Below are 27,625 nucleotides of genomic sequence, written 5' to 3'. Positions count from 1 at the left end.
TAAAGTGGGGCAATTTGTGTGTTAAAAGAACGTGTATCTCTCTATCTATATATACTTTTTCCTCTTTATTCTGTTTGTGTTTCAAATAGGCTTTTTTTTTTTCCCCCTGCAAAAAGCGTTATTGTTTCCATTTGGCCCAAGGCTTGGGAGAGGGGTCAAGGGCGGTTAAAAAGCTGCCCAGTGGCTGCAGAGTGGGGCTTCAGGAAAAGCTCTGACGCCGGAGGGGCTCCTCAGAGGCCGCAGGACTTCAGAGCCTCCTGTTCGTGCTCAAGGGTGAGCCTTTCAAAGAGATACTCGCCCAGCCCAGCCTGCGGACCAGCCAGCCTGCTGCGGTTGGTCAGGTGGTCGCCCATCTTCTTGATGAGTTTCACCTGATCCTCCCGGAAGCAGCTCTCCCGGAAGTCGTAGGGTGGGAGTCTGCGCAGGCGCAACCCAGGGCGCGCAGATCCGATAGTTCCTGGTTCAGATTCTTCTCCCTGAGAACGGCGGCTTCCACAGCGTCCTGGGCTTTACCCCACTCATCTTGAGAAGGCCTCCACGCATCCTGGAAGAGGGCGCGGCCACAGCACTGGTTTTGCATTTTCAAGAGACGCTGGGCGCCCTCACACTTCTCCTCGGCCAATTGGCGAAAAAAGTGGCCCACACCGTCCAGAGTCCCATTGTTGCTGTCGAAATAGAAGCTCAGAGAGAGGTAAGTGTCGACAGATGCATGTTGAACAGGCGGTGGACGGTGGCCTCCACCACGGTGGAATAATTCTGACGAATCTGGGAGCTCGTGGTTGATCAGTGATAAGGAGCTAAGCTCAAAAAACGGTGTTGGCCTGTCCTGGAGGCCGAGGATAGCTGAGTGGCTGAGGGTAGCTGAGAGGCTGATTCTAAAGGTTGTGACTGGAAGAAAGGTTGGAGGGTGGTCGGGGGCTGGAGCAAGGAGCATCCCTGGGTCTGTTCATTCCAAACACTGTTGAAGCAAAAGACAAGATATGCAGGACCGCCGAGCACACTGCCTCAAATAGGCTTTGATATAAATGAACAAGAAGTGCAACCGAGGACAAAACTTACCCTTCCCCCCACCAAAATAGCTGGCGATACTGGAATCTAGACCTGGGAAGGGATTCTAACATTGCTTTCTTAACATTCCCAGCCACTAGAACAGTGGTTCTCAAGGTATGGTCACCTTGTAACTAAGCAGTACCCTCTGGGGCCTTCCTAGGACAGACCCATCCCCCATATCCTCTGCTGTAGTTCCTCTCTGAAGTACTCAGATAATAGTATCTCAGGCATATTTCTTGAGTCTTCAGATGCTAAAAACCACCACCAAATGGAAGAAATTAACTCCTTGATGATCATGAGCACATAGCCCCCAGACCTTCTAGCACCTGAGGATGGATAATGTTACCTGCCCTATTGCCTCAACATCAACCAATCAGAGAATTGTGCACGAGCTGATCAGATGCCCTAGGAACGCCCCTCCCTCACCTGGCCTTTAAAAATGCTTTGCTGAAACCCTTTGGAGATTTCCCGGGGTTTTGGAACACGGGCCACCCCTCTCCTTGCTCGACCTTGCAGTAAACCTTTCTCTGCTCCAGACTCCAACCTTTAGGTTTGTTTGGCCTCACTGTGCTTCAGACACACAAACCTGCTTTCGGTAACAACCTGACCAGTTTTACCAGAGTCCCCTGATGATGTGTCAGATATTCAAGTTTTAGGGCCCTGTCCCAGCCCTATGGAATCAGCAACTCTGGTGGGGCTCAGTGATCTCTGTTATAACAGGCACTCCAGATGATTTTTATTCACCTTAAAGTTTGAAAATATCTGCATTGTCAGCTGGCCAAAGCGTCCACCAGCAGGTGAAGGGGAGTGGCGCCTGGAAAAGATAGGGACCAGCCAAGGGAAGTACAGCAGCATTTGCCGTGGTAGTAGTGGAGAATGCCTTTTCTCCACTGGTTGGCACAGACTGGTATCTGGGAGCAGTGGCAGGGTTATTTAGGATGCTTTACATTTCAGTGTAGAGTGACCGCTGTCCTGGTTTGCCAGGGACTTCTGTGTGAGCACTTGAAATCTCATCCTGGCAAACCCCTTAGCCCTGGGTTTGAAAAACGTAGGGAATAACATGAAATTTAGGGGAAACATGATCTAGGTTTTGGGCAAGTCACAAGTGCTAATTAAAGCTAAGCAAGTATGGACAACATCTAGCCTTCTTGGGTTGAAAGGACTTATTGTTAAGAGATCTTTGTAGAAACGTCCCCTCTGCTTAGTCCGCTGGTCCTCAGTTCTGGCTAGACATTGGCATCGTCTGAGGATATTTTAAATGATTTTATTGGTCTAGGATGACCAACCGTTGGTGTGAGGGTTTTTTTTTTTTTTTTTTTTTTTTGCTGTACGCCGGCCTCTCACTGTTGTGGCCTCTCCCGCTGCGGAGCACAGACTCCGGACGCGCAGGCTCAGTGGCCATGGCTCACGGGCCCAGCCGCTCCGCGGCACGCAGGATCCTCCCGGACCGGGGCACGAACCCGCGTCCCCTTCATCGGCAGGCGGACTCCCAACCACTGCACCACCAGGGAAGCCCGGTGTGAGGGTTTTTAAAAAGTGCTTCAGATGATTCTAATGTGTAGCCAGATTTAGGTGCCACTGCTTAAGCTTTTGAACCTCTGCTACTTATTTTAACCTCGTCTTCCTAGGAGAATATCCAACTGTAGTTGAGGTTTGTTTTTTTTTCTTTTTTTTTAAACTGTTTTATTATAAGATTTACTGTCTTAAATAAGATTGAATGTACAGAAAATCCTGCTAGTCCATCTGGTATAGCTGGATACCCAGAATAATATCGTTAAGATATATACCATTTAAGTATTGCGACTGGCCTTTTTAAAACTAACGTATGCATTGAGTTAGTATGATCTCTTTTGAAGTTGTCATGTTGGGGAGCTATACCTCTAATCTGCTGCCACTGCTAAATATCTGGACACCTCTTATTAGGAATTGCTTTTGAAAATCTTTAGGGATTAAAACCAAGATTGCTGTATTATTTGTACTGGGACCACAAAAACCTCACAGAATTCCCCCGCTGTACCTTCTTCCCCCATCTCTAACCCTTGGCAACTTCTTATCTGTCCTCCATCTCCACAGTTTTGTTATTTTAAGAATAATATGTAAACATAATCATGAATTACTTTATTGGCTTTTTAAAATTTTTCCCTCAGCATCATTCCCTTGAAGTTCATTTTAATTTTTGTATATATTAATAATTTGTTCCTTTTTGTTGCTAAGTAGTATTCTATCATAAGATTTTATCACAATTTGTTTAAACATGCACCCATTGAAAGACATTTGGGTAGTTGCCAGTTTTGGGCTATTATAAATAAAACTGCTATGAACATTTTTGTGTAAGTTTCTGTGGGAACTTAATTTTTTGTTTCTTTTGGATAAATGCTCAAGAATACAATTACTGGGTTGTAGGGTGAATCTACTTTTAGGGTTAAAAGAGACTGTCAAGCTGTTTCTCAGAGTGGCTAAACCATTTTATATTCCCACCAGTGATATGATATAATTTTTCCACGTACTCGCCAGCATTTGATGTTGTCACTATACTTTGGTTTTTCTCTGATATCTCATTATGGTCTTAATTTGCTTTTCCCTAATGGCTAATGATGTTGAACATCTTTTCATGTGCTTATTTGCCATGTGTATATACTCTTCCCTGAAATGTCTGTTCCTGTCTTCTGCCTATTTTCTAATTGGATTTTTTAAAGTTGTTTGGAGGGTTCTTTGTATATTATAAATACAGGTCATTTGTCTCATATGGGATTTTCAAATATGTTTTCCCAGTGTGTAATTTTAGTTTTCATCCACTTAAAAGGATCTTCTATGAAGCATTTTTAACTCATTTTGATGAGATCCAATTTATCAGTTTTTGCTTTTATTGATCATACTTCTGGTGTAAAGTCTAAGACTTATTAACTTAGTTCTAGATGCCAAAGATTTTCTCCTATGTTTTTTTCTAAAAATGTCCTGCTTTTACATTTAAGATTATGATCCACTTTGATTTAGTTTTTGTATAAGGTGTGGAGGTTTAGGTTAAGGTTCACTTTTTTTTGGTCGAGGGATGTCCAGCTGTTTCAGTACCATTTTTTTGAAAAGTCTATTCTTCCTTGATAGCTTTTGCACTGTTGTCAAAAACAAGTTAAATGTATTTATGTCAGTCTCTTTCTGAGCTTTCCAGTGTCATTGGATATGAGTTTCAGGAAACACTGAGCCTGGATCACTTAATGCTACTGAGTTGGAGGGCTTGTGTACGTTGGGCCTGTTGGCACAGCAGATGCTAGCAGATTAGTCTAGTGTTGATGGGACTGGTGCCACAGGAGGATGGGTTCCCCTTCAGGCTATGCTGCTGCTACAGTAGATCAAGTCCCCCTCTACCCCAACTGTGGGGCAGTGACCTGCTGCTGTCACTGCTTTGTATTAAGCTGCTTTTGCCTCAGGTGTGTGGTGGGATCCCTTGGAAGCTGCTGCTGCTGCTGCTGTCAATCACAAGGTTAAATTCATTTTAGAAATACTTAAATATAAATACATAGACAGGCTTTTGTAGGACCTCTGTATTTGTTTTCTACTGCTTTCATATGAATCACCACAAATTTAGTGACTCAAGACAATGTAAATTTATTACCTTACAAGTCTGACATTGGTCTCAATTGGGTAAAGTAAAAGTGTTGGCAGGATCAACAGATGAATGGATAAAGGAGATGTGGCACATATATACAATGGAGTATTACTCAGCCATAAAAAGAAACGAAATTGAGTTATTTGTAGTGAGGTGGATGGACCTAGAGACTGTCATACAGAGTGAAGTGAGTCAGAAAGAGAAAAACAAATACTGTATGCTAACACATATATATGGAATGTAAAAAAAAAAGGTTCTGAAGAAGCTAGGGGCAGGACAGGAATAAAGATGCAGCCATAGAGAATGGACTTGAGGTCACGGGGAGGGGGAAGGGTAAGCTGGGACGAAGTGAGAGAGTGGCATGGACTTATATACACTACCAAATGTAAAATAGATCACTAGTGGGAAGCAGCTGCATAGCACAGGGAGGTCAGCTCGGTGCTTTGTGTCCACCTAGAGGGGTGGGATAGGGAGGGTGGGAGGGACATGCAAGAGGGAGGAGATATGGGGACGTATGTATATGTATAGCTGATTCACTTTGTTATAAAGCAGAAACTAACACACCATTGAAAAGCAGTTATACTCGAATAAAGATGTTTTAAAAAAAAAAAGTGTTGGCAGAGCTACATTCTTTTCTGAAGGCTCTTACGGGTGTTTCTGTTCCCTGGACTTTATCAGCTTCCAGCGGTCACTTGCAGTCCTTGACTCAGTCCCCTTTCTCCACCGTCAAAACCCGAAATGTTGCATCTCTCTAATCCTGCTTTTATTAGGACATCTCTCTCTCTCTCTTTCTACAGTTGGGAATGGTTTTCTGCTTTTAAGGATTCATGCAATTAGATTTGTTTCATGAGATAATCCAGGATAATCTCTCTATCTCAAGGTCTATAACTTCAGTCATATCTGCAAAGTCCTTTTTTCCATGTAAGGTAACATATTAATCGGTTCTAGGGATTAGGGTGAGGGCATTTTTAAGAGCCATTATGCTGCCTACCACACCCTTAATAAGTGACCTTGAGAAAATTACTGAGATTTTTAAAGCCTTAGTATCCTCAAATATAAAATGGAAAGATATCTAGTTTATATTATGAAAGTGAAACAGTATATATGAAATCAACTAATTCAAAAAATAAGATTTCTTTTTCTTTATGATTTCCATAATTCTCAGAGTTCAGTTACTTGAACAGTTACTTTTTTTTAAACAGAGCTAAGGCATTTCAGGGTTCAGGTGCTGTAAGATTGTCTGAATTATCTGAGTAACAGTTAGCTATGCACAGGTGTAAAGCATTTGATTCACTCCCTGGTGTTCTTTATCTTCTCATCCCACCTAATCCGTATCCCTTGTCTAGCTCCAGCCAGTAGAGTCAGAGCTTGTTTTACTGTTTAACTAAAGTTCAATTTAAATTCTCTCTACGTCTCCAGATCCTCAGCCCTGGTTGCATATTATAATCACCTGGGGAGATTTCAAAAACTACTGATGCCAGTCTACCTATCATGGGTATTTGAGGAGGGACCTGGAATGAAAGGCCCTAGTTTATGGTTTTTGCAGCCAAATCATAGTCTACACTGAGCCAAATCACTTGAGAGATCACCTCTAAAAAGGAATTTATCTGTTACAACTAATGCTCTTCTTTGCCAATATCCTTGATTTGTCCCTCTTTGGGGGAAAAAAAAGGGGGGAACCCCCCCAGCAGTTTGGCTCCCTGAATTACAAGCTGATGCTGTGGAATTACTGTTGGCTCAGAGCGCACATCTTCGGATACCCATTCTTTCTCCTGCTCCCTTTCATGAACTTTATATCCCTGGGCAGTTTTTCATCCACCGCCCTCTTTTGCTTCTAATCTTAGCAAGTGAAGTCTCCCCTTAATGAAACAGCATTTCATGGGACTTAACTGGGAGCATAGGTCAGTTCCAGACCTATCCTATGTTAGCTAAAGCAGATATAAGTGATGTATTTTTGGCATTCATCCTTGTGGGTTGGAGAGAGAAGACAGAATTTTATCTAGGTGTCATCTGACTGGGCAAATGGCCTCTTTCCCTCTGCTGCCTACCATGTGAAAAACTGAGGGTGTTATCTCTAGAAGGTATCAAAATAGTTCAGAGAAATCAAATTTCTAACTAAAAGATGACAAAACTATGGCTTAGGTGGTTAATTTTACATGTCAATTTGTCTGGGCCATCATGCCCAGTTATTTGGTCAAATATTATTCTGGATATTTCTGTGATGGTGTTTTGGGTTTTTAAAAAAATTTTTATATTTTATATTTTTTGGCTGCGTTGGATCTTCGTTGTTGCACGTGGGCTTTCTCTATTTGCAGCAAGCGGGGGCTACTCTTTGTTGCAGTGTGCGGGCTTCTCATTGCCATAGCTTCTCTTGTTGCGGAGCGTGGGCTCTAGGCACGTGGGCTCAATAGTTGTGGTGCACGGGCTTAGTTGCTCCACGGCATGTGGGATCTTCCTGGACCAGGGCTCAAACCTATGTGCCCTGCATCGACAGGCGGATTCTTAACCACTGTGCCACCAGGAAAGTCCCTGTGATGGTGTTTTTGGATGAAATTCACATTTAAATTGGTGGGCTTTGAGTAAAGCAGATTATCCTCCATAATATGCATGGGCCTCATCCAATCAGTTGAAGCTGTTAATAAAACAAAGACTGACCTCCCTGTTGCAAAAAGGAATTCTACCAGAAGACTTAACAGAAATTGAACTGCAACGCTTCCTAGAGTCTCTAGAGTGCCTAACCTGCAGATTTTGAATTTACCAAGCCTCTATAATTGTGTGAACCAGTTGTTTAAAATCTCTCTCTCTCTTTATCTATATATAGTTATCAATATAGATATAGATATCAATATCTAGATCTATATTTGTCAATATATATGGTCACATTGTATACACATGCTATTAGTTCTGTTTTTCTGGAGAACCTTGACTAATATAGTGGCCCATATAAATAAAAGGACGAACCCAGGTTCACCCAGGTAGAAAGTAGTACAATGAGAACTGGAACTTAAGGCCTCATGACTCATTCAGCTGTGAACACTGACCCAGAACTGGGGTCAGCAAACTCTCCCCCACTGATCAAATCTCACTTGACTCCTGGTTTTGTAAATAACGTTTTGCTTGAAAACAGCTGCACTTATTCATTAACGTACTGTGCATGGCTGTTTCTGTGCTACAGCAGCAGATGGGCAGTTGCAACAGAGATGTATGGTACACAAAATCCAAAATATTTACTATCTGACCCTTTACGGAAAAGATCTGCTGATCCTTGCTCTAGGATGCCATCTGATTTCTGATAGCACCGAGGAGAATAATTCATGCACATTGGGTTAGATTGTTAATCTCATGTCCTCCTTAGGTCAAAGATCTCTTAAATGCTCACCCTTGCAGTAGCCAATTTGGGGAGGATTATCTGAGGATGCAGAAATATTTCTTGCCAGGTCTTTCCAATCCACGCTGCTCCCTGACTGTGGTTCTTAAAACCTATTTTTTACAAAAAATTTATTGGTGTATAGTTGATTTACAGTGTTGTGTTAGTTTCAGGTGTACAGCAGAGTGAATCAGTTATACATATACATATATCCATTTTTTTTTTTTAGAGTCTTTTCTAAATAGGCCATTACAGAGTATTGAGTGGAGTTCCCTGTGCTAATAAGAACAGCAGGTTCTTATTAGTTATCTATTTTATATATAGTAGTGTGTATATTTCAGTCCCAATCTCCCAGTTTATCCCTCCCCCCCCCAATCCCCTGGTAACCCTGTTTGTTTTCTACATCTGTGCCTCTACTTCTAAAACCTGTCTATTTTAACCGTCTACCACTCATTGCTTACTGGCCCTGGCTTCATGTATTTGATAATCTATTTCTTGTTCTATCCTGGATGACATGTTCCAAGGACTGAGATAATATCTTATTCCACATGATTTGTCCTTGATATTGTCTATCTTGGGGTCTTCATCTATGTCCCGAAGAAAACAGTCACCCTCTTGTCTTTTAGTACTACTACTAATACCACATTTTATGGGATGAATTTGATCCAATGCACTGAAATATCCCTTTAGAAGCTGTATGCAGCCTGTCACTGGGTTTTAGCACAGGGGTAGAACTCAGATTAGTGTTCATATTTAAACAAATCTACTTGACCAGAAACTTTTGTCTCACCAGTTATTTTATTACACAAGTAACTTCTGTCTTTGCATCTATGATGTAAATATTTTTAATTGCCTAAATTATCTGAAAAATTATTTAGAGCTTCCATTTCAGTAGGCATTGGAATTGCTGTGGTATGACTGTTTCATTATTTTATTTCCAAATGTTAAATTAGGCTTCAAGCTTTGGCCAAGAGTAGACAAAAAAGGGATTAAAAAGAAATGAAGAGTGGGAAAGACTTCTGATGCAATGGAGACTTAATAAAGATTTGATTTTGTATCAGTAATTTATGCCATTGCAAAATAACTCCCTGGTAAAATTCCATTCTTTGGTAATCATTAAGTACAGAAACTAACAATCAAAATATGCAGTGCTCTTCTTCATTTTCTAAAAACAAACCTATATCTAGATGAGAGGAGAATTTATTGCATAACTGAGGCTCTGGACTTACGACTCCAAGTCCTGTCTTCTTTCAACCATACCTGCTACGTTTCTGTCTGACTTCTTGAACATGAGGTAATGGCTTCAGTTTTCATCCCCTTCCTCAGTCTATAGCTTGGTGACTAAGAGTAAGGGATCTAAAACTTGAGAACTTGGGTTCAAATCTTGACTCTAAAATTTACTTGTTGAGTACTCTTGAGCATGTTATCTGTTTTTGCCTCAGTTTTCTCATCTATAAAATAGAGATAACATTACTTCTCTCAGGGAGTTACTATGAGGGTTAAAAGAAAATTCGTAACACAAGAATTTATCAGTTCTTGGAACATAATAAATACCGAAAAAAAATGTTAGCTATTATCAAAGGCCCCTCATTTTATAGATAATATAGATTAGTTTATATAGGTATAATATTTACATATACATAAACATTTTATATCTCTATGTGTGTATACATTCTTCTCATAACAGAAATTGAGCAGTCAACATTCACATCAAAGTATGTGCTCCGTGAAATGTAGATCTCCTGTGTACAGACACAGTGCTATAGTTACCTATTGCTACATAATGAAGAAGTCCAAACTTGGTGGTGAAATAAACAAATTTTAACATGTGCACAGATTCTGTGGGTCAGCAATTCAAACAGTACACAGGAGATGGCTTGTCCCTACTCCATGACTGATGTCTGAAACCTCAGCTCATGAGGATTCAAATGGCTGGGGCTGGAATCATCTAGATAATTTTTTTTTTTTTTTTTTTTGGCGATACGCGGGCCTCTCACTGTTGTGGCCTCTTCTGTCGCGGAGCACAGGCTCCGGACGCGCAGGCTCAGCGGCCATGGCTCACGTGCCCAGCCGCTCCGCGGCATGTGGGATCCTCCCGGACTGGGGCACGAACCCGTGTCCCCTGCATCGGCAGGCGGACTCTCAACCACTGCACCACCAGGGAAGCCCCTAGATAATTTTAATTCACATGTCTGGCACCTGACATGGGATGACTTGAAGACTGGGCCCAACAAGGACTGTTGACTGGAGTGCCTACAGGTGGCTGCCCATGTGGCTTGGACTTCTCATAACGTGGTAGTTAGGATGCAAGATAGAGTATCCCAAGAATGAGTGTCCAGAGTTCAAGCATTCCAAGAGAATCATGCAAAAACGGCATGACCTTTTATGACCTAGTCTTAGATATTACAGAGCGTCACTTTCAGTATATTCTGTTGCAGGAGTTGGAGATCTTTTTCGATAAAGTGTCAGACAGTCAATATTTTAGGCTTTACAAGCCATACAGTCTCTTTTGCAACTATTCAACTCTGCTGCTGTGATGTGAAAACAGACACAAACAATGCATATACTAATGAACATGGCTGTGTTCCAATAAAGCTTTGTTTCTAAAAGCAGGTAGAGGCCTAGATTTGGCCCACCAGCCATAATTTACTGACCCCTGCTCTACTGTTTGAAGCCCTGGAAAGCCTGCCTAAATTCAAGGGAAAATGCCCACATCTGGATGGGAAGAATGGCAACGAATCTGAGACCCTGTGTTAAAACCACTACATAGGGGATATTTCTAAGAGGATCTGTCTGCATACTTGGTTTCTCCCATGTATGGTGGATATGAGGTATTGGGACATCTTACATCTCTCTAAGCCTGGGTCGAGGTCATACTTGGAATCTGAACTCAATGACCTTGATTTCTGGAATAATTGGTAGCTCTAATTATGATTTGCTTACACTCCTTACCCCAATAAATATACCACAAAAGCTAGATTTCAAGAAAACAGTTGCTTTATGGCAGATTTTTATTAAGTCTCCATTGACTGAATTATTCCATTTTGGTTGGAAAGCATGATTTTTGTTTCTTTCCTAAAGAGATCTGCAACTTTTCAGATGTGGTATTTCATTCTACTGAGAGGATGATGTAGGTTTTTATAAACGGAAAAAGCAGGGCAGGCTGAGTTCACTCAGATCGTACTAATGCTTACAGGAATAACCGGAACTGGAACACAGGCTTCCAGGTTTTCCTGTCCTGTGCTCTTTCCGGTAGGTGCCATTGTCTGCTGGGTCTGGCAGTAATTTCTGACCTTTACCTCTCTACGCTGTTGTGAAGTGGTCTGGGGCTTTGTTAGCTTTCTTATGAGTTTGTACTAAATTGTGTCCATAAAGTAGGCTGAATTCCTCAGGGAAGGATGATAGCTGTTACTGTGTTATTACTGCAAATGTTGTGTTGGTTACCTTTTTTTCTTTTCTCCAGCTGTATCCTGAACTTAAAAGATACATTATCCAAAATGAAACATGTGCATCTGGTGGAAAACACTAATTTAAGGGATAAAAATTCCTGATGATTGCTTCAGTCAACCCTTAATACACACTGAGCTTCATTAGTAAATAGACAACTCTCAGATCTTTCCCTTGGAAGAGATAGCATAATCAGGCTTTGTGTTGATTTCGCATTCTGTTCTTTAGAGACAGAACAAATTAGAATAATTGGCTGCTACAGGGAAAGCACAAAGAACTTTCTTATATTTTTTGTGATGCATCCCTTAATAAGTGTTGAAAATGAGACTAGAGGTAAGAACGAGAAACTCAGAAGGGCAATGGGGGGAAGATATTGTTTCTTTGAAAATATTCTTTCAGTGTTGGCCCAGAAGAAATATGAAGCTGAGGAAAATATTTTTTAAAAAATGATGATTTTTGTGTTAACGATGTGAGTGTGGAATTAGTAAGAATCAGGAAGCAAGCATCCTTTTCCACCAAGGACTTGGGAGCAAATGAAACCATAAATACTCCCTGCTCCTGGAAACCCTTTTGGAGCAGTAATCAGAGAAGGGTAAAGGCAGTGCCTCAGGGCAGAGGTGTTCAGAGCAAAGGGCTAGGAGGAGAACAAAAGGAGAGTGGATATGTTTAGAGCTGTCATTTTGAAATTTACCTGCTTCTGCCTCAGCGCTGCTGGCAAAAGCATGTTGGTCCAGTAGAAATCCTCAAAGCAGGAGCAGCTGTATTTTAAAATAATAGGATTAGAGCAAGTGACTTTAATCCAGGTCTCTTTAGCTCAAGAGCGCAGAGGAGAGTGTGAGGCAAGGGTGAGGCCACAAGGAATTGTTCACTGGGTACATTTTCCCCAAACCTCACTGACTAAGAGAAATTGACCACTGGATTATGTGCCTTGAAGGAAAGCAAAAATGTTGAAAGCAGTGTGCAGCTTGTTTAGAAAGCAAGCTCTATCACTTGGTCACCTGCTGACGATAATAGCATTGGCTGAGACCTGACCATTTACAACCAAGGCACTTCTGTAGGTAGTAAGTTCCAGGAGGGCCAGAACTGAGTATGTGTGTTTCAGCATTTAGCATGGTTTAGCATCTTAGAGCCCGGTACATTATTGGCATATTAGACTTAAAAATGAATATTTTCAGATTGTCTGAATGAGTGGATGTGTGTGATTCATATCCTATTTGCAGGTCCTTACGCCCTACAGTGGATTTTCAGTGTCAGATTGTGAAAGTATTTATGATGGGGATTGGCATTGTTCCCCATCTTATGGATAAAGATTACACATCATAGGACTTTATATTGACATCCCAAAAGCCTCACAGGAATTAACAAAAAAATAAAATTGGATTCTGTATAATTTCTAAGTTGTAAGCTGGCCAGAACACTAGTATTTCAGCCAGTCCTTTGGTAGTTCCGATGACGTCCCCATGAGCACCCAGACATAATCAGAATGGCTTTAGGATTTGGGAGCCAAAATGTTCCTCAGTATTTACTGCTTTGCTAGTCCATTTAAGAAAATGGACTATTGAAAAAATAGCTTCAGACACAATACGGCATTTTATGATTTAGCATGAAATCTGAGAAATACAGAGGTTATCTGAAGCCTGCAGTGGTAACGTTCCCTCTGCTATTGAAGTTATTGTCTTTAAACAAAGATTCTACATCAGTAATGCTATATATATGTATATATTTTTTTCATGATATTCAGGTTAATTTCCTGTTCTCTCTAAGGAAGTAATGGGCTGGTTGGTATGAGAGGTGGTGTGGCTTCCAAAGGTGAAAAGTAGCATTTTGTTGTAATTTCTGCCTACCTAAGGATGGGAGAGGCCCAGGACACTGCAGTCAGTGTATTATGTGGAGCAGGTTATATTGTGGTTTATTTATGAACTTTTACGTGTTTATTTTCTATGCAAGTTTGTGTGCTCTTTTTTGAGTTTTGGTAGATAAGTGTTTTGTAACTTAGGAATACTTGGAGTTATGTATATATAACTTTTATATATATATATATTTTAACGTAGTAGTTAAAGCCGTGGAGAGTGTATTAGTCTACCTAGGTTCAAATTCTGGCTTTACCCTATGGCTTCCCTGTGGCTTCCTCTCCTTATCTATTAAAAAAGGAGTATAGTAAGACTTCTGTGATGAGTTACAATAATGCCTGGCATATACTAAGTGCTATTTAAGCATTTGCTATAATGATTATGTATACTTGAAGGCAAGGACCTTGCCCCTTGATTGTCTCTGTATTCCTAATGCTTAAGAATTCCTAGGGCCTTTATAGTGCATTGTCTTAGAATAGAGATAGCTCAGTATCGGTCTTGTCACTATAAAGTACTGTTATGTTGAAAGTCTTTGCTTGTGTACTAATCTATGACATATCTGCTGAGGACAAAGAAAGGAATAGTTTTAAAACTGCAATGGATAACAAAAGATTGTATGATTTAATGCCTTTATTATGTAATTATAAAACTAACAAATGATGATGGTAGAAAATTTGAAAAACTCCTAGACAAAATAGAGATCAATAAAATTTGGAGTAAATTTCAGAGTGTAAAGTTGTCCATAAATATTAGTGCTTTCACATTTTCCAGGACTTTAAGTAGACTGCTTCTTAAGAGTCTATTCATGATATTTTATTTTAATGATGTTTTCATCATGGGGGGACACACAAATCTGTTAAAAAAAGAAAGACATGTAAATCACTGATGTTTCAGATAGCCACATGAAGTAAAGTGGGAAAGGTCAACAAGCTGAAAGAATGTGGAGTAGCATCTCCTTAATTGCTTACATAATTCTCATAATTACCTCTTTGTGGCTAAAATAATTAATGGGGAATCTAATTCAAGAAAAATGTATGAACTTCACACCTTCTTGAAGCCAAGTATTTCTTTCCACGAAAGGTTACTTTCCACACCATGATTCCTTATTACCTGACAGGGAAAGAGTATTGTACGGCAAAGGGTCTTCCCGAAGGAGGGTGCTTCCCGCACTCATTGTCATAAATGACTTCGGAATTACTGTTGCTGTATTACCAAAATCTTAAACTAGGATATTTTTGACAAATGCAGTCCTTGGTTAATTTTTAGAGCTACAGACTGTCAGATGGCTCTGAAATAACAATTGTCTGGCTATTCTTCAGGGTGATCACAATATGGTAATGACCTTGAGGTATCACTAAAAAGCAGGAAGGTGTGAGTCTTCCTTTGGTTCCAGAGTGAAGTGCTAGTTGGAGTTGGAGTTGGAAAAGAGGCCAAAAACCAAGTGATAGAGAAGGAAATTTGAGATCATTAGTGAAAAACCAAGTTGAAGTTAAGGTGAAGAGGCATGAGGAAATGGTCAACTGTTACAGTATTACAAAGATCATCAAGAAGCATATCCACGAATGCAGTTTGTATTGCAGTCTGCTGAGAAAGAGACAAATATCCTGGCCTGGACTTCATGGAGATTATATTTTATTGATTCTGATAATGGATTATTGTTGAAAAGGGCCTCCTATAAATTACAACCATGCAAAGGCAGCAAGATAATTTGTTTTTCCTTTATGTATGTGTTTCTCATTCCTACTCACTTCTCTCTCAGGGGAAGAGAAAATCACAAAAAACAAAAACGTCAAATCTCAGCTATTCATTTTCAAAATAATTTTTTTCCCAAATTCCAGTGGAGGCAATAGTTTAACTGTTAAGATTTGTAAGCCTCAAAAAGCTAGATTTTTACAAACTGTAGCCAAATTTTATTCCATAAATAATAGCTTTGGAAAGAATATGTGATGATGCAAAGTTGGGAAAAGTTGGTTTTTCTTCCCTAAATGACTTCACTGTGTTTGGGAGAAGAGGCAGAGAAGAAATCAAGGTAATCAAACATGGGGTGAGTTTTCCTGATAGGGGACTCTAGTGCTTTAAAATAGACTAGATAATCCTAGGGATAATCTGAGGGTAGAACAGACCAATGCCTCATTCCAATCTGGTACCCTGGAAGAAAACAGTGTATTTCCTTTGAGGTCTTGAGAGGTTTTTCTTTTGCTTTGTTTTGTTTTTGGTTCATTTTGTAATCAACCTTATTAAGGTATCCTTTACATACAATAAAATGCAGATACTTTTAGTCAGCGGTTCAGTGACTTTTAATTTATGTATACATTTGTATAACTACCACCCCCATAAAGATAGAAAACAATTCTAAAACCCTAGAAAGTTTCCTCCTAGCCTTTTGCAGAAGTATCCCCACCTTCCACCCCAAGGCAACCACTGATCTGTTTTTTATCTTTAGAGATGACTTTTGCCCAGTTTAGAATCTCATGTAAGTTGAATAATACAGTAGGTGCCCTTTTGATCTGGCTTCACTTGCTCAGCATATGGTTTTTGAGATTCATTCATGTTGGGATGTTTTAAACCAGGACTTTAGCCTGGGTGGCTGATGTTGTCTGAAGGCACCTATAGGTACATCTGAGTCTCTGGCATTGTCACTGTCCTTGGCTCAGTATTTTAAACTTTACTAAGAAGCACAGGGTAGAAGTAAGGAAGATCATTGTCAGTATAATGGAGGTGAAGTGGGTTCTGTTATATCATATTCTCAGCATAAATTGACCTGCTTGGAATCATTGTGCTGATAATCAACAAGGATACTCTTCCTACAGAAAACCTTGATACTATAAAACTTCTAAAGGAAGCTGTCCTAGGACTCTTTTAGTTTTCATTTTTTGGGAAGCATTTCTGGAAAATTCAAATGCTCACAACCTGAAAGAAGCAATTATTCACCTGAAGGCTGACTCTGCTAAAGTTGAGTTGTCCGACCTTTACATGCTGATAGAACCCAAATAGCCTTGCAAAACAATGCTATAAGCACATAGATTATTTAAGATGGACATGTGTATGCAGTGAAGTGAAAAAACAAAGAATCTTTGAGTTTCCTTTGCTGGTTTTTTTTATTTTTTCATTTAAGTTTCTATAGCATATGCTAATAGTTCAGGGTAATCTCAGGTTAGTTTTAGGTCCACTCTTTACATAAATGTTGAAGTACTCCATACCCACCTTTTTTCTACCTTCCTTCTTTTCTTCCATCTTTCCTTTCTAACTTCTTATAATCCATTATACTTAATCCTGCATTTGCTGAGGTGGCAATTAGCGTAGGAAAATACTGTGAAATTTTGCTGTTCAGAATGCATGTTGACCAAATTCTATATTGAGAAAAGGTCTGAATTTACCCACAGTAACCCTTTCTCAGCGTCTTTGAATAAAGGCCATAGAAACTGGGCTATAGTATCCTGACAGGTATGTAGAACTCATAGCAATTGCCCTAAAGAGCTTACCTAGCGTAGATGCATATGAATGCATTTAATGATTGTTTTATTGGCAGCAGTGCCAACATACACAGTCTGTTTTGTTTTATATCATTCTCATTACCTGCTGTTTACCACTGTACACATTGCTAATGGCGTGGTTTCTATGTCTTGTGAATTTCACGGCCAAATAATATGTAATTCATTGCACACTTCAGTGTAGAAGATGGAGACTCCATAACTTTTCGTGTGCTCTTTGCCCCTTTGGAATGTATTACACTGAGATCAGGCAAAGTAATAAATTTATTTCAAATGTGCTTGATAGCGAAACATCAATTAGGACTAAAGGGCAACATTTCTTCTCCCAGCAACATAACAGTTTTTAAAGACTACGCCATAGAACATGGAGTTACTGAACATGGGACTCAGTTCACTGGGATCCCTTCTTAGAAAAATAAAGGAAAACTTGAGTTGGATTTGTGTGGCTTATTCAAGTAGTAACTAATCAGCTACACCGTGGTTAACTTAATTTGTCACAATCGTTTGGTATTTTATTAACTCTCTTCCCCTTCTTCCCCCGACTCTCACGAGAACGGATCATGAGTATCTTAAAACATACTAAGTCGTCTTCCATCCCTGTTAATCTAACTACAAAAGCACACTTTCCTTATCCAATGTAACTTACTGTCTTTTAGAGTAACTGTGGTTTTAATTCTCTACAAAATTACAACCAGCAAAGAGAAACAGTTTCAAGGAGCCACCACATTGTAGAGCTTTAGAAAGAAGACTTTAGAATTAAGGACAAACATATCATTTTATAGCTAAAGCACCTGAGGCCTAAAGTAGGCAGGTAGCCATCGAGGTCAGGGAAAGGGGTTGAAGATCAGGTTTCCAGCTGAGAAAGAGTCTAGAGGGACTCAATCTGAGCAGGTCAGAAACTGAAAGGAGACCACAAATGTTCTGGGAAGGCTGGCATCTGGCCTTGAGTGTGGGATTCCGACAGGGAGTGGGCCCGGGGGGAACTGAGCTTCTGCAGTAGGCAGAGAAGTCCACCTCGTCTCCGGAAAGTGACACTGACCTCAGGGTGTTGCGGGGAAAGAACAATGAATTCCAGTCCGCCTGAGAAAGCAGGCCAATCTGATTAACTCTGAATTTAGGCTTATCTCAGATACTTCTTGAGAAAGAACTTGGACAAGAGCAAGTCCAGCGCAGCCTCTTTAAATCCATGCCCAGTATTTTCTGGGGGAGCTGCTTATACCCCCCAATTGACTCCAGTATTTTAATTTCACTCTATATTTAATTCCGACAGTTCTATGATTGATTATTTAATGGGCAAATAAGTAGGGTCACAAAAGAATGTGAATGTATTTTACAGGATGAGGATAGGCGGAGTGGAGCAGTCTGGAATAGGACACCAATAAAACAGGATCTTGGTAAATAAGAACATTTATTAGAAATGGAGAGGAATTTGCAAGGAAATTAGTGCCTGACACCACACCCTACTCTCTGCGTGTTTAGAAGCTAGTTTCTAATTTTATTTTCATAGGAGGTCTCCCTGTGATGAATTGTCTTTTACCTCCACACTATTTATCACATGGGCATATTGTGAAGTTTGTGTGAGAGAAAGCAAGTATTAGAATTTGTCTTGCAAGCAGCTATAAACATTTCCTGGAACCAATCTAGGGTAGAAGGAAAAGGAAAGGAAGGTGGAAACAAAGGGGAAAGACAGCTAATGATGCTGGAGTCTCTCACTGGGATTTGTGGTATCTCTTTTTGAAACTAAGTACAGAAAGTCAGAACTTGACTGATTGTTTCTTGATCACGGTTTATTTTCATTTTTGTTTTTTTCTTGCTCTCTCATCAATTATTCCAGCCAATATTATGTCGTTTTCAGTTTCAGTAAGCATGCCTCTTGTTTCCATTCACATTATTTATGCAAACGTTGACTGAACTGATGACCCCGAGTTATCAGTTCAGTCATACATCAGTTCAGATACACCAGTGGATACATTTCTTAATTTTAGAAAAAAATTACTGAGTGAAGGTTAAAATAACTCTTCTTAAATTTGTCATATAAAAAAATTCTCCTAACATACAATACCTCATTGCCTAATAATGCCAGATAAATGAAGAATTCCTATATATTCATGAATGCAGGCTAGTCTGTATATTTTTTGGCAGGTATGAGCGTTACCGAGGGTAACGACCTAGTTTGCTGGCCATGTCCTGTGTCCTAGAAAGTTGTAGTTTCTGTTGTCTTTCGGTTGGTCCATTGGATATCAGAAGTGAATTTATAAAATTATACTTCCCTTTACACTTACTTTGTTTTTTTTTTTTTTATTTACTTGAAGTATAGTTGATTTACAGTGTTGTGTTTCAGGTGTACAGCAAAGTGATTCAGATATATATATTTCTTTTTCAGATCCTTTTCCATTATAGGTTATTACAAGGTTTGAATACAGTTGCCTGTGCTATACAGTAGGACCTTGTTGTTTATCTATTTTATATATAGTATACACTTACTTTGTGTGATCCAGGCTGGTCAGACCACATGATTATTTTTACTTCTGATATAATTTTTTCAGGTACAACCTCAAAGTCTTTGATAAGAAGATATTTTAAAATAAGTTTAGCATGTGTGTGTGCTCTAAATCCAACAGTAGTTATTAGAGATACGGTTTTGCACTTAGGTATTCCTCTCTTTTTTGTTCTTGGCCTACCAAAAGAAAATCAGCTTTTATTTTCTGGTTGGTTTGCTAGATGTTTATGACTATAACAAAAGTCTTAAATTTTGTCTCATATCTTAAAACACAATCTGAATTAGCAGTGGATATTGTGCTATACATAGGGGCTGTGATATAAATATAGTTTCTAACTTCAAACACATATAACCAAGAAGGGAACACAGACACATATGCAGCAATTATGGCAACTGCATTTGTTTACTAAGTGAAATATTAGTGAGATGGATAAAGTGCTAGCAAGCCTTGAACAGCCAAATCAGCTTCAAAAATAGATGTGCAGTTCTTTAAAAATCTTTTTAACATTTTTCCAGCTACATGTAGAATATAACTTACTATAAAAACGATATGGGTTTTATTTTAAGCAATTTAGCATTTTGACATCCTCATAATGAAATTAAATCCAGAAGGAGGTTTCTCTCCATGATCTCTTGAAATGGTCCTTGATCATCCACAATATTTACCATAATAACAAAGGTGGTACCAAGGGCAGGAAACTCCAACATTATTAAAGTTTCATAAAGCAAAGTCAATTTTAAGAATATAATGTCTCCAAACTGACGAAGGTCTTGAAAAATAATTTCAAGGGAAGCATAAATTATTTTCTGTTTGTCAAAGGGCAGAAGTATTTAGGTTGAGTTAATGAATGGTAGAGTTTTTGAGTGGAGAGTGTCCTTAACATATTATGTAGATCTGTACTGTCAACAGATGCTAGCCATGTAGCATTATTTATATTTAAACAAATTTAAAAACAAGATTAAAAATTCAGTTCATCATTTGCATTTGCCGTACTTCAAAGATGTTTATTAGCTCCATGTGGCTATTGAATACTGCATTGGATAGTACAGGTATAGAATATTTTCATTATCACAGAAAATTCTATTGAGCAATACTAAAATTATACCCAGATATTCACAGAGAAGGCAACAAAGTCTCAAGGAAATAATATAACTTCCCCAAGGTCACACAGCTGTGTTTTTAAAGAAACACAGAACGACACAAAGGAAATAGTAACACAGGCATTAAAGAAACCCAATAAGTTTCTGGAACAGTCAAAATAGGGTTTAAAAGTGCATACTTAGCTGTTAGCAGGGCTGAAGCTCTTCATGGTTGGTAAGATCTACCTGCCTGAATTTGGACATTTAGCATTTTATGCAGTGAATTAAAAGCAAAAATCATTTAAACGAGTGGCTGCCAGCTCCGTATTTTTAGCCACTGCTGTGCTTCCAGGTTATGTTTATCACTTTCATATATAGGGCACCACTCTGAAATGTGATGGTTTATCTGACCCCAGAGAAATCAAGAAATCTTGGGGGAGTTGTGGCTGTATTTGCAAAGATTGATTTTTAAATGCATCATGCAGACTGGCCCTGTTTTAAAAGGGATTCCTGCCATCACATAATCAAAATGTGAACTCTCTTCTCACCTTGCAAGTCAAAGATAGTTCCTGCATTTTTATTATTTCGTTGAAATCCAAATATTATTTTTCCATTCTCTAACTTGTTTTCATCACAGTGTGATCAACTATTGCCAAGGAAGGAAAGGTCAGATTTATCATCAAAGTTTGCTAAAGGCCCCCTACGTAATTGAACCCTCAGGAGAAACAATCCTCATGTATTCTTTCTCTGTTGTTTCAATATCTTCGTAAAGAGTCATTTCAATATGTTTGGTTCTGTAGCAGAGGTTCTGTGAAGTGCTTATCTTCCTCAGAGGTCCTGTGGGTAAAGATGGGTAAGGAGAGAGAGGGAAGGAGGATAGAGAGAGGCTCAGTGCTGAGATAAGGACAGTGTTCTAAAGCCTCCTGGGGCTGGGGGTGGGGTGCACAAACACCCACGACTAATCCAGACAAACTGAATAATCAAGGGGATGACCACTGTGAAGTCATGTGGTCACCTCTCCCTCTAGAAATAAACATTGCCCTCAGGAAGTCTCCTCCCGCCCCTGAAGAGCATTAGGAAGGTCTGGAGAGGGGGATTATTGGCAGAAATGGAAAAAGCAGGTTGAAGGGATTAGCCTGGAGCAGAGAGACCAAGAAACCCAAACCAGTAGAAGGAAGGCAGACTTTTCATGGACATCTCCAAGCCCAAGTTTTCATGGACGTCTTTTCATGGACGTCTCCAAGCCCAAGTTCTGGGAAGCACAAGTCAAAGAGTGCTCATTTAACCTCTTTGGGCCCCCACGGGAGTGGAGGAAGACTGGACAGAGAGGGAGAAGGGGCCATTGAAGGTACAGTATTTACTATGGGATTTAACTCCTGAAAGGCCTCCCAGTAGCTTCAGATCTGCTCAAGAATCCTTCATGTCCTGCTGGTTCGCAGTGAGTGGCTCACAGCTTCAAGGCCTCCTCTGCCAGATGGAGAACTATTTCAAACATCCTGCTTCTATTTTGTACTGTAGCAATCCAGACAGGAAACCCGACCCCATTTTCAGGTTCTAAAGAAAAATTCTAAGTACCTGAAAGACCTAGAAACGTGGTGGCTTCTATTTAAGATGTGGAGATAGCGTATACCTGGACTTGGGTCTGCAGGAGCGCCAAATTGCACCAAGAGTTCCCTTTGTTTTCTCTCCCATCTCTGTTTCTCCTTCTCTCTCTGCTGGATTAGCCACAGGGACTCAAGTTCTTCATTGTGTGGTCCTGGTACCAAGATTCTCCTGGGAATTATAAAGCTATTCACCTTCTACATCGAGCACTTCTTATTTTTTCCCCAGCAACGTAAGTCATCCTTAAGAGGAGTCAGGGTGCTAGCTCTTAAATATATTTTAGTCATCCCTTTGTACGTTAAATGCTCTTTCTTGGAGACTGCTTCTGACATGGTGTTCAGCGTGCTCTCAGCTGGCCTCATTTGGAAGCCGATCCTGCTTCCAAATGCTGCCTGTTGCTGGCCTCCTGAAGCTCTGCCCTGTCTTCCCCATCAGGTACAGTTCAGGAGCTGCCTACCTCAGGGTGATAGGTTATCTTCTAGTTGCTTTATTCCTTTCCCTTTTACATTTAGAGATACATCATTTGAATACTTAAACTTCTCTGTGACCACAGCTTTATTTGCAACCCACAGGTTTTGTTATGGCATATTTTCATTATCATTCAATTAATAAAATTCTAATTCCCATTGCAACTTTATCTTTGACTTACATAATGATCAGAAGTATGTTTTCAATATCCAACTATTTGGTAAAATATTGGTTATATATTTTTAAATTTCTTGCTTATTCTGTGTCTTGTTTTATAACCAGCATATAGTCAATTTTATAAATGTGCCATGTGCACCTAAAAATTTGCATGTAATATATATATTCCATCATTGTTGGTGCAGTGTTTTATGTAAATTTAGGCCAAGGTTTTTAATGGTGGTATTCAGATCTTCTATAATTTGCTGATTTGTTGTTGTGGTTCTATGTTACTGATGTAGGTAATTTTTCTATTTCTACTTAGTTTTTTGGAATTTCCCTTCATATATTACATTGAAGTTTAGATTTATACTATATTCCTTATAAAGTAACAGTTGGTTTTTTTATCCTGCCTTATTGCCAGTGACACTTTTTGCTTTCAAATCTATGTTAACATTAAAAAAAAACTTCTTCAATTTTATTTATTGTTGTTATGACATAATTTTTTCATCCTTTAATTTTTAATCTGACTCTTGTCTCTTGTAAGTGGCATAGAATTAGGTTTTTTTGTTTGTTTCAATAATCTTTGTCCTTTAATTTGAGTATTTACAGTTAATGTATTTTCTTATAGACCATTTACTCCTTGTTTACTATTTGTCCCACCTTGTTATGTTCTTTTTGCTCTTCTTTCTTCTATTTAGATTCTTCAAATTCCATTTTCCCTTGTATTAGCTTGTTACTTTTACATAAGTAGCAGTTGCACATGTACCATGACTTATAGCTCTTTTACTGCTTCTCAAGCAATGCTGAGATCTTAAATTTCTTCTACTACTTTTTCCTCTTCTATTTGTTTTAATGCATTCTGATTTTTGATATATTTTATTATTACTCTTTTGTGCAGTTAGATTTTATTTAGATTTATCCACTTATTTATCCTTTCTGTTATACATAATTCCTTTATAAAGTCCTTATTTTCATCTGTGATAATTTTCCTTCTGCCTGTGGGCCTCCCTTTACAATTTATTTCAGTCAGTTCTGATGAGAACATATTCTCTAAATTTTGTTTGTTGGCAAATTTCCTTATTTCATCTTTCCTTCCAAACAACATTTTCTCTGCCTCTAGAATTCTCAATGGGCAGTTATTTTCTTTAGCACTTAAAAATGTTATTCCATTATTTTCTAGTATCCAATCATTTTCATTGAGAAGTAAGCTGTAATCTTAATCCTGTTGTTCCTTTGGAAGTAGTATCTCTCTTTTTCCTCTGGCTAGTTTTAAGATGTTCTGTTTTTCCTTGCTATTCATGAATTGTACTGTGGTTATCTTAGGTGTGGTTTTCTTTGTACTTACTCTTATTGCATTTTTTTAGTGCTTATTGAATTTATTGCTCGATACGTTCTTTTTAGTTTTAGAGAACTCTCAACTGTTATTTCTGAAATATTGTTTTCATCCCAATCTCTCTCTCCTTTTATCTTTGGACTCCAGTTTAAATATATGATAAAGATGTTTACTGTGGCCCATATGTCTCAAATGCTCTTTTGTGTACTTTATATCCTTTTTGTTTTCCATGCTTTTTTTTTTTTTTTTTGCGGTACGCGGGCCTCTCACTGTTGTGGCCTCTCCCGTTGCGGAGCACAGGCTCTGGAAGCGCAGGCTCAGCGGCCATGGCTCACGGGCCCAGCCGCTCCGCGGCATGTGAGATCTTCCCGGACCGGGTCCCCTGCATCGGCAGGCAGACTCTCAACCACTGCGCCACCAGGGAAGCCCCTGTTTTGATTTTTATTCTAATTCTCCTTTTCTTGGTAGTCTTGATGGTTCTTCAACGAATACTAGACTTGGGATATGACAAGTTTTAGAGAATCTGAATGCCATTACAGTTGCCCTTTGAACAACCTGGGTTTGAACTGTACACATCCACTTATACATGGATTTTTTTGCAATAAATAATACAGTACTACATGATCTGTGGTTGGTTGAATCCTCAGATTCAGAACCACAGATAGGAAGGGCCGACCATAAAGTTATATGTGGATTTTTGACTGCACAGGGAGTCAGCGTCTCTAACCCCTACATTGTTCAAGGGTCAACTGTATTTTCTTCAGGAGAGAATTTCCTATTCTCAGGTAGGGAGCAGAGGGGAAGATCACCTCAGTCACTGGACAAACTGCATACTCATATTCCTTCTTTATAAGGTTCAATGTAGATGTTGCATCAACTTTCCTAGCACACACACACACCGAGAGAGAGAGACTTTCAGTGTCCTAATTCATATGATTAGTTTTCCATTGGGCCACAATTCTTTGATAGGTTCTGAACCCCTGTTTTGTCTCTTCACCATTATAAGCCAACTAAACCTTAGACTTAGTTAGCTTTTGACTTCTGCTTTTACTTCAGTTAGCTTTTGTTTGACTTCTTAGCATCTTGCCTTGTTTACCTATTATACATGGAAAATACTGCAAGGGAACACTGTTGCTGAACCCAGCTCAATTCTATGAATTTTTACTCTCTCTGGGATTTTGGTCCTTAAAATTCTAGCTGCCTTGTTATTCTAAATTCCAACTCTGGTTTCCTTAGTCCTATGACATTGTCCTAAGATCTACTGGCATTTCTGCCTCTTAGGAGCCACATTTGGTTTCTCAGACTTTTGTTCTTCATCAATAGTTTCTAAATGACTGGGCTAGAAAAGCATGTGCAGAATATTGTTCTCACTTCATTGAGTTTCTTTCTCTATTTTACTTTTCTAGGTCATGGCTACCTCAGTAGCTTTCTAACACTCACAGTCAAATGTTGCTTACGATTTATCTGGCCTTTCTAGTATGTTTTCCTAAGGTAAACTGATATAGTTGGAAACAGAAGTTCTTACCCACCATTTAAAAAATTCTGTTTTGTCTATGAATTCTTTGTTTTGTCCCATCTTCTGTCACTTTTTCCTACCAAAAATTCCCATTCTCACAGATAATTTTAAGATTAAAAATTGTTATTAAGCTAATATGTTAATTTTGAAAGGAATTAATTTTGCTTTGAACAAGAACACAGACTGGTGAATGGGATATGGAAAATTCCTTAAGAACTTTTTCATCTCTAAGAGTAGTATGCAACCATCTGTACCATAATAAGTTTGTCAACTATGGAAGAAAACAGTCTTTATAAAATCAGCATTATTCAATAACAATCTCAAAAACTGCTGCATTTTTCTGCTCATGCCACCAATTTCCAAATGTTCAGAGCAGAGAATTGTGGGATGGGATATGGAGAAATGGCCTGTCATAGTAACTATAAATATTGGAAGAATGAAATTATAAATAGTTTTCTATGAATATATTTGAAGTATTTGTTCCTAAAGAACTTTTAGAATAAGACTCAAAAGTTTAACATAGAAACACCTCTTGATAAGTATGAAACTCAGTAAAATTTATCTCATAATAGTTTTTTCTTTTATGTGATTCTCAGATTCACACAAAATTATTTTTATCTGGACTTCACAGATCTTCTTATATTTACTATGGGATCAGTCACCTTACATTTTTGAAACGTGGCAAAATAGTTAAAATTGGAACATTTCCCAAATCCAGGGCATATGACCTACATTTCTGTAGAAGGCAATATTATATTTCTGTCTAGTTCTGCGGTAAACTTTTTCATACCTGCCAATCTGATTTGACTAATGTATTGTTTTTACAGTGCATTAGTGGAAATTAAATGGTAAATTCAGTCAAACATTCATTTCATACATCAAAAAGAAAAATCAGTCAGCACAACTGTCTGACTGAAGTGAATGAAGAAAACAATTCAAGGCAAACAATTGTCCCAGTAGAGTTGTATAAATACAGTAGTGGTGTCATGTGCAGAATTAATCTTTCCTCACCCTTAACTGGAGAACACTCTGCCAGCCAATTCAGTCACTCAAATAATCCTGAATTTTAATATTCCAGTTTCATTTACTCTCAGTAGATGGTGACTGCCCTTCCTTCTCCTTCATCTGTCCATCAGTGGAGATTGTCAGAACAGGAGAATAGTAATATTGGCATATTGTAACGTACTGTCCTGAATTCTGCAGCTTCAAAATTCTTAGGCTAACTCAATGACCTTAAAGAGTCTGGTGCAGAAAGGATATGTGAATTAAATCGCAGACCATTGGCTGGCCCTTCCAGCACTAACATCCCTTATTCCTGGTTCTAATATATCACAAAATACTCAAGAGGAAATTTTTGAGTGGTCAGCGGAAATATGGCTCCAAAGCAGACACGTGGAAAAGAAACATTGTCATCTGTGATCCACTTTAAAGTAGACTTGTCTTTTACTCATAAACCAGAATCAGTGTGAATTCTCTTCTGCTAAATGTTAGAGAATCTGTTGGAGGAGTGTGGTCAATTCTTTTGAATTTTTTTACTTTCTAACTTTTTTTTTTTAAACATCTTTATTGGAGTATAATTGCTTTACAATGGAGTGTTAGTTTCCGCTTTATAACAAAGTAAATCAGCTATACATGTACATATATCCCCATATCTCCTCCCTCTTGCATGTCCCTCCCACCCTCCTTATCCCACCCCTCTAGGTGGTCACAAAGCACCGAGCTGATCTCCCCTGTGCTATGTGGCTGCTTCCCACTAGCTATTTATTTTACATTTGGGAGTGTATACATGTCAATGCCACTCTCTCACTTCATCCCAGCTTACCCTTGCCCCTCCTCATGTCCTCAAGCCCATTCTCTACCTCTGCATCTTTATTCCTGTCCTGCCCCTAGGTTCTTCAGAACCATTTTTTTGGGGGGGGGGTTCCATATATACGTGTTAGCATACAGTATTTGTTTTTCTCTTTCTGACTTATTTCACTCTGTATGACAGACTCTAGTTCCATCCACCTCACTACTAATAACTCAATTTAATTTCTTTTTATGGCTGACTAATACTCCATTGTATATATGTGCCACATCTTCTTTATCCATTCATCTGTTGATGGACACTTAGGTTGCTTTCATGTCCTGGTGATTGTAAATAGTGCTGCAGTGAACA

General features: G+C 39.0%; 1 pseudogene; it reads right to left on the bottom strand.

Annotated features, from left to right (window-relative positions):
- Positions 1 to 230: 230 nt before the first annotated feature.
- LOC132427655 (ferritin light chain pseudogene) overlaps positions 231 to 27,625 on the bottom strand; it is a 75,552-nt pseudogene continuing 48,157 nt past the window's right edge.

Source organism: Delphinus delphis, chromosome 6 (assembly GCF_949987515.2).
Source record: "Delphinus delphis chromosome 6, mDelDel1.2, whole genome shotgun sequence".
Lineage (NCBI taxonomy): Eukaryota > Metazoa > Chordata > Mammalia > Artiodactyla > Delphinidae > Delphinus > Delphinus delphis.
This window is presented reverse-complemented; position numbering and strand designations above follow the sequence as displayed.